Here is a 16,530-nt window from a genome sequence, read left to right as displayed (position 1 = left end):
ATACCAGACCCAAAGGGCATGGTAATGGACTGGGGGGAACCCATGCCATTTTTTTTAATGAGTTTTATCTATATTGCCGACACCCGACAGTTCATTACAGCCGTGATCAGTTTTAAATGACTTTTTTTTCCTATAGAAATGTCATTTTGCTGTAGTACTGTTCTAAACATGGGAAAACTGCGCCACTTTACAGACATACTATAGACACCCCACAGCAACAATATTTAAAGGAATATTTCATTTTTATTGTTTCACTTTAAGCATTTTTAAAATCACTGCTCCCGAAAAAACATACGTTTTTAAAACTTTTTTTTTGCATTGAAACATGGGGCAGACCTGGGTCCCCAAACACTTTTTATGGCAATAACTTGCATATAAGCCTTTAAAATGAACACTTTTGCTTTTTCATGTTAGTGTCCCATAGACTATAACGGTGTTCCACGGCTTTCGAATTTGCCACGAACACCGCATAATGTTCACTGTTCGGCTAACACCCGAACTTCGAGTCGAACTTATGTTCGACTCGAACATCGGGCTCATCCCTATTGAAGAGGAAGAGAAAATAAAAGAGGAAATAGAACAATATTTCAAAAAACGTAAACAGGAAGAACGGTGCCTATAGCAAGAATTTTAATTAGTTTGGAAGACAGAATTAAAATATTTAGAAATAAGATTAACATCATCCCCAGGGAAACTATACCAGGTAAATTACATCCCACTATTAAATGAAATAAAAATGGAAATAAGAAAAATAGCAACAAGGTCCCTTCTACTGGATAGGCAGAATAAATACCATAAAGATGGTAATAGTACCGAAAGTTATGTACAAATTTCAAATGTTGCTTATTCCCCTACCTCAGACATATTTTAAAACATTAAAAAATATAATAACTAAGTTCATTTGGCAGAATAGGAAACTGAGAATCTCATTCTTGGTATTAAGGAGAGACAAAATGCAAGGTGGGCTAAAAGTACCAGACGTTAAAAATATTATAATGCAGTGTTAATTTCCAGAGTAATGGAGTGGACAAAGGAGTACTGGCAAGAAACAGAAAGCCCCACAAAAAAAGATTGGATTGGAAGGGTAGAAGAGACATATAACATGGAAATCTGAGATATTGTGGAGAAGAGGGAATAGAGGGAATGACAAACAAATGGAAAGAATGGAAGGAGTTTAGGAAGACAATGAGATATGTGGAGGCTGTAGGAGGATAAGACAGGATAAATTAGGAGAACTGGGAGAAGATGAGAAAACTTAGATAAGGGATGGAAGAGGGTGGATGAAGAAGGGGGGGATGTGGGGAGGATTTACATGAGGGATGAAAAATGTATACATCAGATGTAATCATGTTGGAATTTACAGAATTTGTTTTTCTACATGGATATAATTAAAATAAATAATAATAAAAAAGAAAATTAAAAAGGTAAAAGATTTTTTTAAGTGGATGTACTTACTTCCAAGTATCCAAAAGTGAGTATTAAGAGAGAAGTTGGAATATGTTACAGGAGGAGGCATTCAAGTCAGGAGATTTAGTGATATTAGACAAAGGTGATTAATCTAATTGGGGAAAAGTATTATGCTTCGTACACATTATAGGATTGTTCGCCAACAAAACCATGGAATTTTGTCCAAAGGGTGTTGGCTCAAACTTGTCTTGCATACACACGGCCACACAAATGTTGGCCAACACTTACGAAGGTAGTGACGTACTAGCCTACTACGAGCCAATAAAAAGGAAGTTCACTAGTCATGCACCACCCTTTGGAATCCTTCTGCTAATCTCGTGTTAGTAGAAGTTTGGTGAGTGTCGATTCGTGCTTTTCAGCCTCGTGCTTGTCAGTTCGTTCCTATTTTTAAGGTTGTGCTTGTCAGTTCATTTCTGTTTTTCAGTGCATGCTTGTCAGTTCGTTTCTGTTTTTCAGTGCGTTGTTTTTAGTTCACTTCTGATTTTCAGTGCGTGCTTGTCAGGTCGTTTCTGATTTTTAGGTCGTGCTTGTCAGGTCCTTTCTGATTTTCAGTGCGTTCTTGTGAGTTCGTTTCTGAACAGCTGTTCGTCTACTAGCCATGTGGCATTCATGTGGCATTCTCATCGGAGAGAGATTGTGCTATTGTCGGGCTTGGAGTTATTGCTTGACCCAAGTCCAGTACAGGAACAGGGGGAGGAGGAGTTCTTGGACCAAGAATTGGTTGCTTAATCGTGACCAATTCTGTCATATGCCTTTGCTGTGGGAGCTCCAGGAGAATAATCCTGATGATTTCAGGAATTATCTTCAGATGACTGACCCCACTTTCACTGTCTATTGGCTTTGCTTACCCCCTATATTAGTAAGCCGGACACATGCATGCGGCAAGCCATCACTCCCGAACAAAGGCTCATCGTCACCTTGCGGTACTTGGCTACGGGGAGAAGTCTCCAGGACCTTAAATTTAGTCCTGCAGAAGGACTATGTTCAGGTAAGTTTTAGCCTTTAACATCACATTCTATGTATTTAATGTTTTCTAATGTATTGTATTAATGTCTTCATTCCATAATTACCATTATTGTAACGTTCTGTGAATGTCCTCTTTGTCCTCATTCATGCTGTATGCTTTTAAAGCTCCTTTTTTGTCCTTCATGCATATTTGCCTTCACTAACCTCCCCAGCATGCTATCCTGGGCCCATACACACCCAGCCTAGTAACTTAATGTATTTTGTCAGCTACATTTTTGTGCTTACCCTAAAAAAACCCTAAAATGTGTACAAAAGTTATTGTTGTCCTCAAATTCAGGCAGAGTGCAAGGGTCCCAAACTCATTTGGAACCCTCCCCCCCCCCAAATGCTAAGTCAACCGATACCAATACTCTATCTGCTGACTTTGCCAAACACGTACACACTATACCTCTTTTGTGGTCATATTTATGGATGAATTCCCCAAAGCGTGTAGTGCAAGGGCCTGCCTGAATACATTCAAATGGTACTGTTGAAAGTTTTTGTCTCCTATTATCTTGATAAGTAATTTATGAATGTAAAAATATGCTTCAATTTGGACAGTGTGTATCCATATTTTTGAATTATGACACTTCTTACCTGTCCAGTGGGCTGCCAATAATGTAAGTAAGGAGGGGCTGGCCAAAGTAACACACATTATTTATGCATTCAGCTCTCATGGAAGTGGAGAGGGTTACCTGTCCAAAACATCTACCCACCCCCCCATCATAACATTTTTAGAATGGGCCACCAGAGAGGGTGAGGAATCTGATAAGTTGACCTTATACTTTTGTCTTTAAATACTCATTTCAATAAATGTTATACCTATGTTGGCCAAGAATGTTTGTGTCTAATCTGCTTGCAGTGTTATGTGCAAAAGTCCTAATTTCTTTCTTTTTGACTCCACAGTTTCCTTCAAACCCACAGGAATGGCAGACTGTGGCTTTCTAATTCCACCATCAGTGGGATTTTCCCAACTGTGGTGGTGCTATTGATGGGAAGCATGTGCAGATTGTCCCACCACCCAACTCAGGCTCTTATTATTTTAATTACAAGGGCTTTTATAGTATAGTGATGTTAGCGGTGGTGTCGGCCAATTATGAATTTCTCTACCTTGACATTGGGAAGAAGGGCCGAAACTCGGACGGAGGAGTGATAGCCCAGACAGAATTGTACCGTCGGCTACAAAATGGTACCTTGCGTTTGCCACCTCCTGATGAGAATGTGGAGGACCTCAACTTCGTGTTTGTTGTGGATGAGGCCTTTGCTCTGGGGGAACATCTCATGAGGCCGTTTCCCATGAGGAACCTGACCCCAGAGCAGAGGATTTTCAACTATCGGCTGTCTCGTGCCCAAGAGTTGTCGAGAATGTGTTGGGAATTATGTCAAGACAGTTCCGGCTTTTTCTTACTATGATGAACCTGGCAGAATACAAACTTAATCATGTGGTGTTGTGCTGCTGCATTCTTCACAATTATTTAAGGAGGAATGCAAGCAGCTATCTTGCCTCAGTTTAGACTGAGGTGGACTTTGCTGTGTCCGGCCCAGCTAAATCCACAGTGCTGACGGTTCTGGAAAGTGGCCATGCTGGGTTGCCCTCCCAAACTGCCAGAGAAGTCCGCCAAAAGTATCTGGAGTACTTTGTGGGTAGAGGGGCAGTGGCTTTACAACCAAATTTGGCTGATGTATACTAAATTTTTTTTACTAATATTTCATTTGAATTATTACTGTTTGTATTTCTTATCTGTTTCCTAGGTTTTCAAATGGCCTTTTAAATTTGGACATTTTCTTTAATAGTGCAAACGTAACTTATTTGCTGCATGAGGTGGCAATCTCTTCTTCAGCTAACTATTATGTTGTGCTGTGGGTCTGCAACACACACACAATGTTATTGCTGTTAATGTATGTAATGCATTAATGCTAAAAATATTCAGCCTTTTCAACTCCTTGAATTAATTGCTTGGAGTCCCTAAAATTGCCTGTGTTTGGCACATTTTACAGCACATTGTCACTGTAACTACACCAACTTAACAAATACACTTGTATTGAGCATTGAAATAAGAAGCCACACATTGTTTAATATAAAACATTCTACTTCAAGCACATTCACATGTGTGTTATAAAAGGTTTTTGAACAAACCAACAGTTTGGTGTATAACATGTATGTTTAACATATGATGGCCAGGCAGTGTGGCTCTCGTTCTGGGAACGCGTCATAAGATGCCCTGCCCTTTAAACAGGGAATGCGCGCGATCGTGTGTGCACATCCCTGTACCTTCGGTGGTGGCGTGTCACGGAGACACTGCTCGCCACCGAGGGGGGTGAACAGCCATTGAGCATGGCTGTTTACCATGTGATCGGCCGTGATAAAGTCACGGCCAATCACAAATGGTACCGCCCCACTCTGCACGGTTCATGTGTGCGATCGCGAGCGTGCTGCGCGTGCACATCAGTGGCGGCGTGTTCCCGGGTACACTGCTCATCACCGACAATGGTAAACAGCCATTGGCTGACGGCTGTTTACCACGTGATCAGCTGTGATCCTTTAACAGCCGATCACTAAAAGTAAACACAGAGCGGTAACTAGCTGTTACCAGTTCGTCTCTCCTCACACACCATTTCCAGTGTGAAGAGCCAGAAGCAGTGAGTTACTGATCTGTGTCTGTATTGTACTGCACCAAGCACAACACTTGTCCTATCTCCCCCATTGTCATCTGTCACCCAACAGTCACCACAGTCACCCCATAAAGTGCACCTGTCACATAAGAGACTACCATCAGTGACCGTCAGCGGTGCACCCATCACCCATCAGCCGTCACCCGTCAGTGACTCTCAGCCATCACCCATCAGTGACATCAGCCATTACCCATCAGCCATCACCTGTCACCCATCAGTGACATCAGCCATTACCCGTTACCCATCAGCCATCACCCGTCACCCATCAGTGACTGTCAGCCATCACCCATCAGCCATGACCCGTCACCCATCAGTGACGTCAGGCATTACCCGTCAGCCATCACCTGTCACCCATCAGTGACATCAGCCATTACCCTAAAGTTATAGGTGTCCTTCACACTATCAATAATGTGTAACAAAAAATAAACTAATTGCAGCAAAATCTAAAGTGTTCACAGTGACACAAATATATAGAAAAAACAAGAATGATTTTGCGCACTGATCTAATTACCTGAGGAGATCTCCTCTAGGTATGATATTGTGAAAACAATTATGACAGGACTACTAAAGTGCATAGAGTGCATCCAGAAAAAAACATAATATGATATTAAAATAAAATAGCAAATGGCTAATCATATACTCATGACTGGTAAGAATAAATAAATACAATTAATAAAAAATAACTGGCGAATAATATCAAAAGGATGCTAAAAAATAATGCACCAATAACCATAAATTTGTGCAATATAGAGTGAATAGTCCAAAAATATAATAAATGGGAAAGCTAGGTCCTCATGGGATATTGAACTGTGGCTTCTTAATATTAAAATATAGTAGTATTGCCCATATACAACTCCATACATTTTATTGGATGTAGTCTCCCAGACCTCTCACCTCAAAGGTGATTAATCATTGCATCTGTGAGTTCGAGTTTGTAGGTATTGCCACTGTTGTATGTAGTCAGTGAGGTGGACTGTAGATTTCTCCTTAAGGATCCTCTGCCGAAATTCCTAAAAGGCTCTGGTATTACCAGCACAGTGGTAAGGGGAAGGAAAGAAGAGAAAAGAAAGGGGGCTCCACTAGTGTAGTATGTTAAAAAGTATAGGGATATTTATTGAATATATAATGGACTCTTACATTGTGACAAAAGGTTAAAAGCAAATCGGATAAGACAATGATAGTGCGGCATTCTCAGTGCCCTCTCACTTCTCCTCCTGTGTACGTCTCACTCTACGTGTTATGACACCGTCACGTGTCTTCATTCCAGGGTTACCACAGTCCCAGTCTAGCCATCTGGCAGCTTCCAGCAAACATGCAGCACCCCAAACAGGTGTCTCTCTCCAACTCCTACTCTACACCAAATCCACAGAAAGCCCTGCCCCCTTCTTACAATTCACAGAAGAAGTTGTCATGTCCCTCATCTATCACCAAAGACCCCTCCAGAAGTCCTTCGCTCTGAGGCTGTTTGCCGACTTCATGAGCGCCACTTCCCCTTCAACATTCCACCACCTGAAGCAGGCCGAAGAAGGCAAAAAAATGTTGCACGTTCACCAAAAGAGGATTTCGAAAAGATACCAGCTACCATTGTCCCCAGTGTCCCTCCCAACCTGGCCTTTGCATTAGTGAATACTTCCAACTTTATCATACATCCCTAAAATATTAGCCCATATTTTTACCATTTCCCCACTTTCATCATCTGTGCTGACCATTTTCCATGCTTCCCCAAATAACCATGCCACTGCCTTCCATGTGAACTGACCCTGGCCTGTTTTTTGACTATGCCTCTGCCTACCATTTGGACTGCTTCCATGTGAACTGACCCTGGCCTGTTTTGTGACTATGCCTCTGCCTACCGTTTGGACTGCCTCCACGTGAACTGACCCTGGCCTGTTTTATCAACTACACCACTGCCTACCACTTGAACTGCTTGCACATGAACTGACCCTGGCCTGTTTTATGGACTATGCTTTTGCCTACCGCTTGGACTGATCTGTTGCCCTGCTACTGTAGTACACAGGGGTCTCACATATGTGAGGGGCTCCAGAATTTTTTTTCTGGATGGACAATTTTTTTTTGTTTTCTCGGGGTTTCGGAATTTCTGGATTAGGGTCTGGAGTCCTTAGGCTTCATAGAGATTTGGGCGGGTCGAAGCCTCTATCCCTGTGCCCTTGTGCACAGGTCTTACCTGATTGCGGCCCTCAGCCTGCTGCTTACTTACTGCCATCATGCCTCTGCCTGCCACATGAACAGACCACAGCACTATCTGGACTATGCAAATAATTAGCTGTACCAAGATGCAGTATGTTTATGAAGGGCTGGAGAGCAGTACAATGAGTGTCTGCAGGTAACAGTGTACCAGGACCAATATTATGGCTGTGCTGGCTGTCTCTGCCTGGACAATTTCTATGGACTGTGCTGACAATATCCTTGTGCTGACTATAGACAATATTCCTGAATGCTGCCTGGATAATTACTATTGCTGTCGCTAAGCACATCCCTGCCTGCTGCCTAGACCAGTGCTCTCCTCTGTGGATACTACTAAAAGCAAAGGTAATGTTTTTTTTTTACCCTTTCCACAATAGAATTTATTTTGGATTGTAATTTTTGGTATGTACATGCTATGTGTTAGAAATATGAAGGGCCTTCAAAAATGATAGGTTGCCAGGAAATTATATATGTAATTTATGCTCCTAGAACGCCTGAAGATGCTACTTCAATGTTGGGCCTTTGTATGTGGACAGGCTGTGTAAAAGTCTCACACATGTGGTATTGCCATACTCAGGAGGAGTAGCAGAATGTATTTTGGGGTGTCATCTTTGCTATGTACATGCTATGTGTTGGAAATATCTGATAAATGGACAACTTTGTGTAAAAAAAATGCGTTTTCATTTTTTTCCCACATTTTCAAAAAACGTCTGAAAAAAAATGAACCATTCAAAAGACTCATTATGCCTCATAGATTATACGTTGGGATGTTAGCTTTCCAAAATGGGGTCATTTTGGGGACACTTTTATTGTCCTGGTGCTCCAGGGCCTTCAAAAGTGTAATAGGTGGTTGAGAAATAAGATGTGTCATTTATGCTTGTAGAACGCCTGAAGATGCTACTTCAATGTTGGGCCTTTGTATGTGGCCAGGCTGTGTAAAAGTCTCACACATGTGGTATCGCCATACTCGGGAAGAGTAGCAGAATGTATTTTGGGGTGTAATTTGTTGTATGCATATATAGAAATAACCTGTTAATATGACAATTTTGTAAAGAAAAAAATCCTAATTTTGCAAAAAATTGTGGGAAAAAATTACAACTTAAAGAAACTCACCATGCTACCTACATAATAACTTGGAATGTCTACTTTTTAAAAAAGGGGTCATTTGGGGGGTATTTGTACTTTCCTGACTTGTTAGTGTCTCAAGAAATGAGATAGGCCTTCAGGTGTGATCAGATTTGATCAATTTTCAGTGATTGGCACCATAGTTTCTAGACTAGACAAAGTTCAACTTTGCTAAAGTGAAGGCCATATGAGACAATAGTATCTCAAAACTGTGTTGATGTTGCCTTCCTCAGATGGGGTGATCTTACCCCTCTAAAAGCCCAAATTTTAAGCCATGTACACGTAGAGGCATAACTGTTAAATGTCCCTTATGATCCCCTGCCGAAAATGTGTGTAGGTACAAACAGGTTATTTCCTCAAGCCCCAAAACACACATTGTGTAAACATGGGCTATGTCCCATCACGGGATATCAATTAATGTGTTTTGTTGATGCAACCCCTTCCTGCAAACTAAAGTAGGTGAGAGGAAGGGGTTGCACCCCTGAAACACGTCCATTGATCCCCCATGATGGGAGCTAGCACATGTTGACACACTGGGCTTATTTCAGAAATGCATATCCACTTTGCACTACAAGTGCACTTTCAAGTGCACTTGCATTGCACTTGTAGTGCAAAGTGGTTTCGCCTTTTTTAAATAACCCCCAGTGTGTCAACATGTGCTAGCTCCCATCATGGGGGCTTAATGGACGTGTTTTGAAGGTGTAACCCCTTCCTCTCACCTACTTTAGTTTGGAGGAAGGGGTTGCACCCACAAAACGCGTACATTGATATCCCGTGATGGGAAATATCACATGTTGACACACTGTGTGTTTTGGGGTTTCAGCAAAATAGATGTACGGAAAGACACACATTTTAGGCATGGGATCATGAGGGAAGTCCTAATTCTGTGGCCCAATTTGTGTGCATCTTCAAAATTTGGCTTTGCAATTCATAAAAACACATAAAGATTACAATTAAAACATTACTTAGGGCAGTGTTTCACAACTCTCCTTCTCCAGATGCGTTTCTAGGTCATGTTTTCTATATTTTTTGGTTTTGGCACAGGTGATGATGTCATTTTTGAGGTTAGTAATTCACACATTTGTTTTTAAAATGCGGAACATAAAGAAAACAGGACCTGGTGGTGCACCTAGAGAAGTGGAGTGGCTAAACACTGACCTCAGACACTATAAAGCCTAGGTTCACGTTGGAGCAATTTGTCATGCGATTTGATAGCGATTTGACAGCCCATTTGAGGCAATGGCACTGTTCCAATCGGTGCAACACTGATTTAGCGGCGCAACAACAATTTGCAAAAGTAATTCCTGCAATACTTTTTTCAATTTCAGGTGTGACTTCAATAGACATCTGGGCATGAAGCCACACAAATGTGATCCATTTTAAACTATACAAACACATGTACAACATAACGACAAAAATAAAACATGTTTGTTTTTTATATTTTCCCTAAATATATATGATGTTGATAAGTCTGGTTTGTACATCATGGATGTTTTCTTTCATTTTCTCATGATTGCAAAGCATGAGCTCAGTGATAAGGATTTGTGCACTTGCACTGCTGAAGTGATTTTGTTCTTCCACAACATTCACATCACCTAAAAAGAAAAACACCATGTATTATAAATATGCAGGCATCCATCTATTACTTCAAGCTGTGGTCTCAGACACTGACTTGTGGTCGACACCATTTCAAAAACTTCACCCAGTATTCCTGCACATTAGCATCAACATCTTCAGGGTGTGTGGTGAGTTTCCTTTCTGTATCTTTAGTAGGTGCTGGGTTACTGGTGTCCCCACACACCTCAGATGTCCCTCTTCTTTTCTCCCCTATGTGAATATAAAAAAGGTATACTTAGCAGACAGATATGTTAGGCTAAAAATAGTAATATGAAACATTTCTTGGAAGTGTCTTCCAATTGTCTGTTTTGGCAGAGTTCCAAGCAGAATACATGATTCTTTGCCTTTCAAAAGCAGGAATACTTACCTTTTTGTGCAAGTTTCACACATGGAGATACCCCTAGTATCTACTGGAGCACCTGCATGGGACACCATAACAAGGGTGTTATGGTGTCCCACACTACTGATCCTGCGTCCAGATGCATAAACAGCTACTGAGTGTCCTCTCCTGACACCGAATAAAGTTGACATTTCATTATATTTTCAAACACATCTAGACAACAATCTAATGAACTTATTTAAATCAAAATAGGCCTGAACAAATGCATTTAACCTGCATCTCCCAAAAACAAAGTATTAGTGGTCGAACAAATGATGTTAATGTCCCACGAACGATTCCTGTGTCCACAAACATAAAACTTGCCGTTCTAAACTGTACAACAGTAAAGAAAAGAACATGGACCAGCACGAAAGTAATAAAAATAGGAACACATGACAAATACTTACTTTTTCGCAGCACTTTCCTGATCTTTCTATACTGATCTTCCTCTCTCAATTTAAGGTCTGAACAGAGTTTTCTCAACTGATCCTTGGATTGTCGTACCCCAAAATTCCTCTGCAGACTTCTCACAACTTTAGCCATGATCTTGGCCTTTCTGGAATTTGGTTTTCTGTAAGGTCAATGATTCCCATCATAGTCTGTCCTCAATAAGGTGTCCACCATCTCCACCATTTCTTCAAAACACATATTTGAGGCCTTATATCTCGTCCTGGATATGGATGTTTCTTGCTTGTTGCTGCTCTCAGCACACACCTGCTGTGTTGCCGCCATTTGCTCTCCCACTGCCCTGAAAGAGAAGAGGCGGGGAATACACTAGAAAGAAGGACAGGGGCGAAGTTTCACACATGTGCAGTGTATATAAAGCCATAATGCGCGGTCGATGTAACAGCCGTAGGAACGATCTGGGAGTGGAGGACGTAAGAACAGAATCACACAAAGGAACGTTAAAACAAAGGTACAATTAGAAATTGGGGCATCAGTGGTTAGTGGCCTATACTGCTTATAGATTGAGACTTATATTGGGACCAGATCATGAGAGTTTAGCCTGACATTAGGGTTTGTCTTATGTTGTGTCTTGCAGGCAAAATGGTGGATAAATTTATAGCCCCTGATTTTTTACAGGATTTTATCCAACAATACCGGGAGCTGCCATGTCTATGGCAAGTTAAATGCAGGGATTATTCAAACAAAATCAAGAGGAAGGCAGCAAACTGTTGGAATTGGTGAAGCCTGTGTATCCCATGGCAGACATCAATTATTTGAAGGCCAAAATTGGTAACCTGCGTAGTACATATAATAGGGAGCGCAAGAAGGTCATGGATTCCCAGAGATCCGAAGCAGCAGCAGATGACATATATGTCCCCAGGCTGTGGTACCACAACAGCCTGCATTTTTTTGTCAGACCAAACCGAACCACACCCATTACTCTCAATGCTTCCATCCACATTGCCTGAGGACAGAGCTCCTGAGGTCCACCCTGGTCCTTCGACACAGAAAGAAGATGTGGGGGAGCCCAGCTTGACCCAGGTATAGCATTGTTGAGCATATTTGTTGTCAAAAATTGAATGATGTTAACTAGACATTATTGATCCCAAATTTAACTAGATGTTAGTATTGATCACTAATTTCGGAATTAACAAAATGGTTTACATATCAATAGGCAATAGTAGCCAAAAATGATTGGGGCAAGAATGAAAAATGCTGGGGTCAGAAAGATAGTCTTTTCTATTTGTTAACATTCAATTTGCAACAGTCATGAGCTCAAAATTGTGTGCGATTGATGACCAAAAACCTAAAAATATGTCCCATTTTCATACACAGGAAAGTTTCAGCCAAGAGGAGGCCATGTCCAGCAGCCAGAGTGAATCCCAGGTTCCTCCCCTCCGCCCTCCAAATAAATGGGCCAGGTAGTCAAGAAACCTGGACGATGCCACAGCTGCATTCCTAAGGCATGCCACAAGTGCTATTAGCATGGCCACTGATGCCCAGCAGGCTTTTGGCTGCATGATGGCAAACAAGCTGAAAGATATGGAGGAGGACCAATGTAGCATGTGCGAAGAGATGATCCTTCAGCTCCTCAACAAGGGGAGGAGGGGCGAAATCACCACAAAAATGCACATATGCAAAATCAACCATAATCCTCCACCACCTCCACCAACATCACAGCCACCCCACCCACCACAGCAGCATGACGGACCGTGGCCAATGCAGCCCCAACACCCCCAACAAGGCTGCTGGGCTGGGGATTATCAACAGTATAATTTATAATTTTCTTTCTCTTTAATTTGAGTTGATCATATTTTTTCTTTGGTGCAGAGAATGCATTTTTGAGTTAATTTAGTTTATTTGTGTGGAAGGAAGCATTGAGAGCTATGGCGTGGGTTCGATCTGGTCTGGTAAAAAATGCAGGCTGTTGTAAGACCACAGCCTCAGGACATATATGTCATCTGCTGCTGCTCCCAATCTCTCGTCCAGGATCGTATTGTGCTCCCTATTAAATGAACTCCTCAGGTTACCAATTTTGAAATTCACATAATTGATGTCTGTCCTGGTGTACCAATTACAACTGTTTCTTCATCATTGCCTTCCTCTAGATTTTTATATGACTTTGTGCTCCCTATTCAATACAATTTTTTATTTTTGGACAAATGCTTGGCTATGTGTTTTACTTAGAAAAGGACAGTTTGTTTGTGAGTAGGCAGGTACATTTCAAAAATACAATGTCAAATTAACAAGGGACACCAACATAGTTGTATCTTTGAGCTTCAAAAATACAAGATAATAATGCTCTTGTGGTAACTTGATCCCCCAAAAAATATTATTCTGGAGATCACTAGAAAACATTTTAAAAAATGAAATACTTTTGGCAGAACTCTGTCAATATCACCAGCAAAGCAGCTTCATTATTATACCATTATAAAGAAAAAGAAAATGCACTGCATTGAGAGATTTCATAATTTACCGTGTCACAAATGTGATATCTCCATTACGAATGCTAGTTTTACAAGACCGACCACTTCCGGCTCGTCCTTGCTCCCGAGCATGCGTGTTTGTACTTTGGACTTTTGTCCGATGGACTTGTGTACATACGCTCAGAAAACCCGACAACACACTTGAAAACATGCTAGCCAACAATTGTCCGATGGAGCATACACACGATCGGATTTACCGCCAACAGCCTGTCATCGAACATTTCCCGTCGGAAAGTCCAATTGTGTGTACGAGGCTTTAGAATCACCTGCAATTATTTTTGTCCCCTTTGTATATTTCTGGATAATGGAGAAAAGATGTGAGAGGATAAATGTTTAATATTTGGGGCATAATATGTTACAAAAGTTACAATAGCGTCATCTAAAAACCCTATCAGTAAATATCTACCTTCAGGATCAGAGATATATATATATATATATATATATATATATATATATATATATATATATATATATATATATATATATATATGTGTATGTGTATGTGTGTGTGTGTGTGTGTGTGTGTGTGTGTGTGTGTGTGTGTGTGTGTGTGTGTGTGTGTAGTAAAATCAAGCGTAAAGTGAATATTTTCTTTTTATACCAATTATTACTCCTTTTTTGACAGGATCATTGGTAGTAAAAATAGTAGGGTAAAAAGCATGGTTAAGTAGGACAAGAATTTACAGAGAAATTAGTCTCTTGGACATAAATTACATCAGTATGTAATGATTTGAAGTGGTGAAAGGTCTTATGCCCTGTACACGTGGTCGGATTTTCCGACGGAAAATGTGTGGGCTCCATCACACATTTTCCATAGGAATTTCCGACACACAAAGTTTGAGAGCTTGGTATAAAATTTTCCAACAACAAAATCCGTTGTCAAAAATTCTGATCGTGTGTACACAAATCCGATGCACAAAGTGACACGCATGCTCAGAATAAATTAAGAGACAAAAGCTATTGGCTACTGCCCCGTTTATAGTCCCGACGTACATGTTTTACGTCACTGCGTTTAGAACGATCAGATTTTCCGTCAACTTTGTGTGACCGTGTGTATGCAAGACAAGTTTGAGCCAACATCCGTCAGAAAAAATCCATGGATTTTGTTGTCGGAATGTCCGATCAATGTCCGACCGTGTGTACAGGGCATTAGTCCTCTTGGTAGGCAAGTTTAACCCTTGTACATTAAAAAACATTCAAAGTTATTCTGAGTTATTGACTAGTATGAAGCTGGTTGGTATTTTCACTTTGGATAATTAATGGGGTAAAGTGAGGTTAGGAAGAAAATAAGGTGTTAAGAAAATTACAAAAAAAAGGAGAAAAATAAATAAATAAGTCAATGAATAAATAAATATAAAAATAATTATGATTAAAAAAAAAGTAAATTAAAAAGGACGCAAAAAGGTCCACTGACAAGTACTCAGAGTCGTCAACGCTATTGGTTGTTATAATATATATATATATATATATATATATATATATATATATATATATATATATATATATATATATATATATATATATATATATATATGAAAATCAAAGTATAGGGAATGGCGCTGTGTTAGAACTAGAAGTGTGGCTGAAAATTAAACAAATGTTCAAGTGCATAAAATAATTACTATTTAAAATTAGAAAAAATATTTTGGTATGATCCAGGGATTTCTACAAAAAATTCTGTCCTTATTTTAGTGAAAACACCTTATTACATGAAAAAATGCTACTATATGTGCATAAAATCGCAAAAATTAAAACGACACCATTATATAACATGAATAAATCTTCACATTAATAAATATAAAGTGATAAGTGCCAGAAGTAGTGATTATCAAACAATAGTGCATCAATGTGCAATAACCATTCGCAATAATAAATCATTAGTAGTGTGTCAAATCGCAACTAAGTATCAAAGAAAAAAATCCCATATGTTGTTTGGTGCAAAAATGTTCATAACAATTGTGCAGAAAGTTCTTCTTTGGTGGTAAAGTGCCATGCTGTAATAACTGGTAGTCCCCCCAATGTGGTTGCACTCACCGGAGCACTCCACCCCTGCAGGGGTACGAGCGTGTGATGTTGGTCCTGTCACTCCGGTCGTATGGGTGCCAGTTTCCTTCCACGTGTCCCAATCCCAAAGGCAGCTGCTTACACACAAGGAGGTGGGGACTTCCTGTCCCTTGATGTATTAAAGGTCCCCACTGGGTATCCACTTAAGTGTTAAAAATATTAAAAGAAAGGTATCTACATAGCGTGATTCTGTTTGAAAATGTATTCATTTATTTATATAAAAAACAGTCCAGTCAAAGTAGGCTGATATCACTCTAGCGGATAAACAAAAATAAAAATATAAATATATTCAAGTGGGAGAGAGAGCTCACAGTCTCCTATATTCTCCACATAATCCGGGGCCGCAGCGTCAGCGTGAACCGTAGCTTGCGTTCCACCGGTTGGATATCCGGAACCACGATCCGCGGAAATGACGTTGTGCGTGCCAAGATAGTCCTGCCTTACGCGTTTCTTCACACGGACGTCATCGGAGGCGCTGCCATCTTGGCACTCCCAACGTCCTTTATCGAGGGTGTAGTCATTGCTGCGGCCAATCAGATCCCGCTGTTGGACCCACACGTCCAGCGGTATGAATTAGTAATTAGTTGCTAGGTAGATTGGGCCTACAAAGAATGATGTAATGATGGAAAAATCCTATAGGAGCATAGCCTATTCTAGCCCCGTTACGCCCTCTACTGGTATAACTAAGCCAAATACTACAACAGCCGCAGCAATAACTTACATTAATGAATTCACCACAGCATAAATGTTTTACAAACTCATTAATATAGTTATATTCCTATTGCAATAAAAATGAATGTTTCAAACCATTCATGAAGCCAACATATATAACAATATTCGCAAGAGGTACGAGCTTAATAAAAATCTTATTTCATCTTAAGTTACAAAGAAAAAACGAACAAAAATAAAATAAAAATAAAAATAAAAATAAAAAGTAAAACTTTTCTTTTTTATTAGAAATTAATTGAATGAGTTTTTATTATAAAAATAAGTTTATATTATAAAAAATAGATAAAAAATATAAACATTTTTTCTTTGTGTTTGATAAAAACTCTGACCCTA

Source organism: Aquarana catesbeiana, linkage group LG07 (genome assembly GCF_042186555.1).
Source record: "Aquarana catesbeiana isolate 2022-GZ linkage group LG07, ASM4218655v1, whole genome shotgun sequence".
NCBI lineage: Eukaryota > Metazoa > Chordata > Amphibia > Anura > Ranidae > Aquarana > Aquarana catesbeiana.
This window is presented reverse-complemented; position numbering follows the sequence as displayed.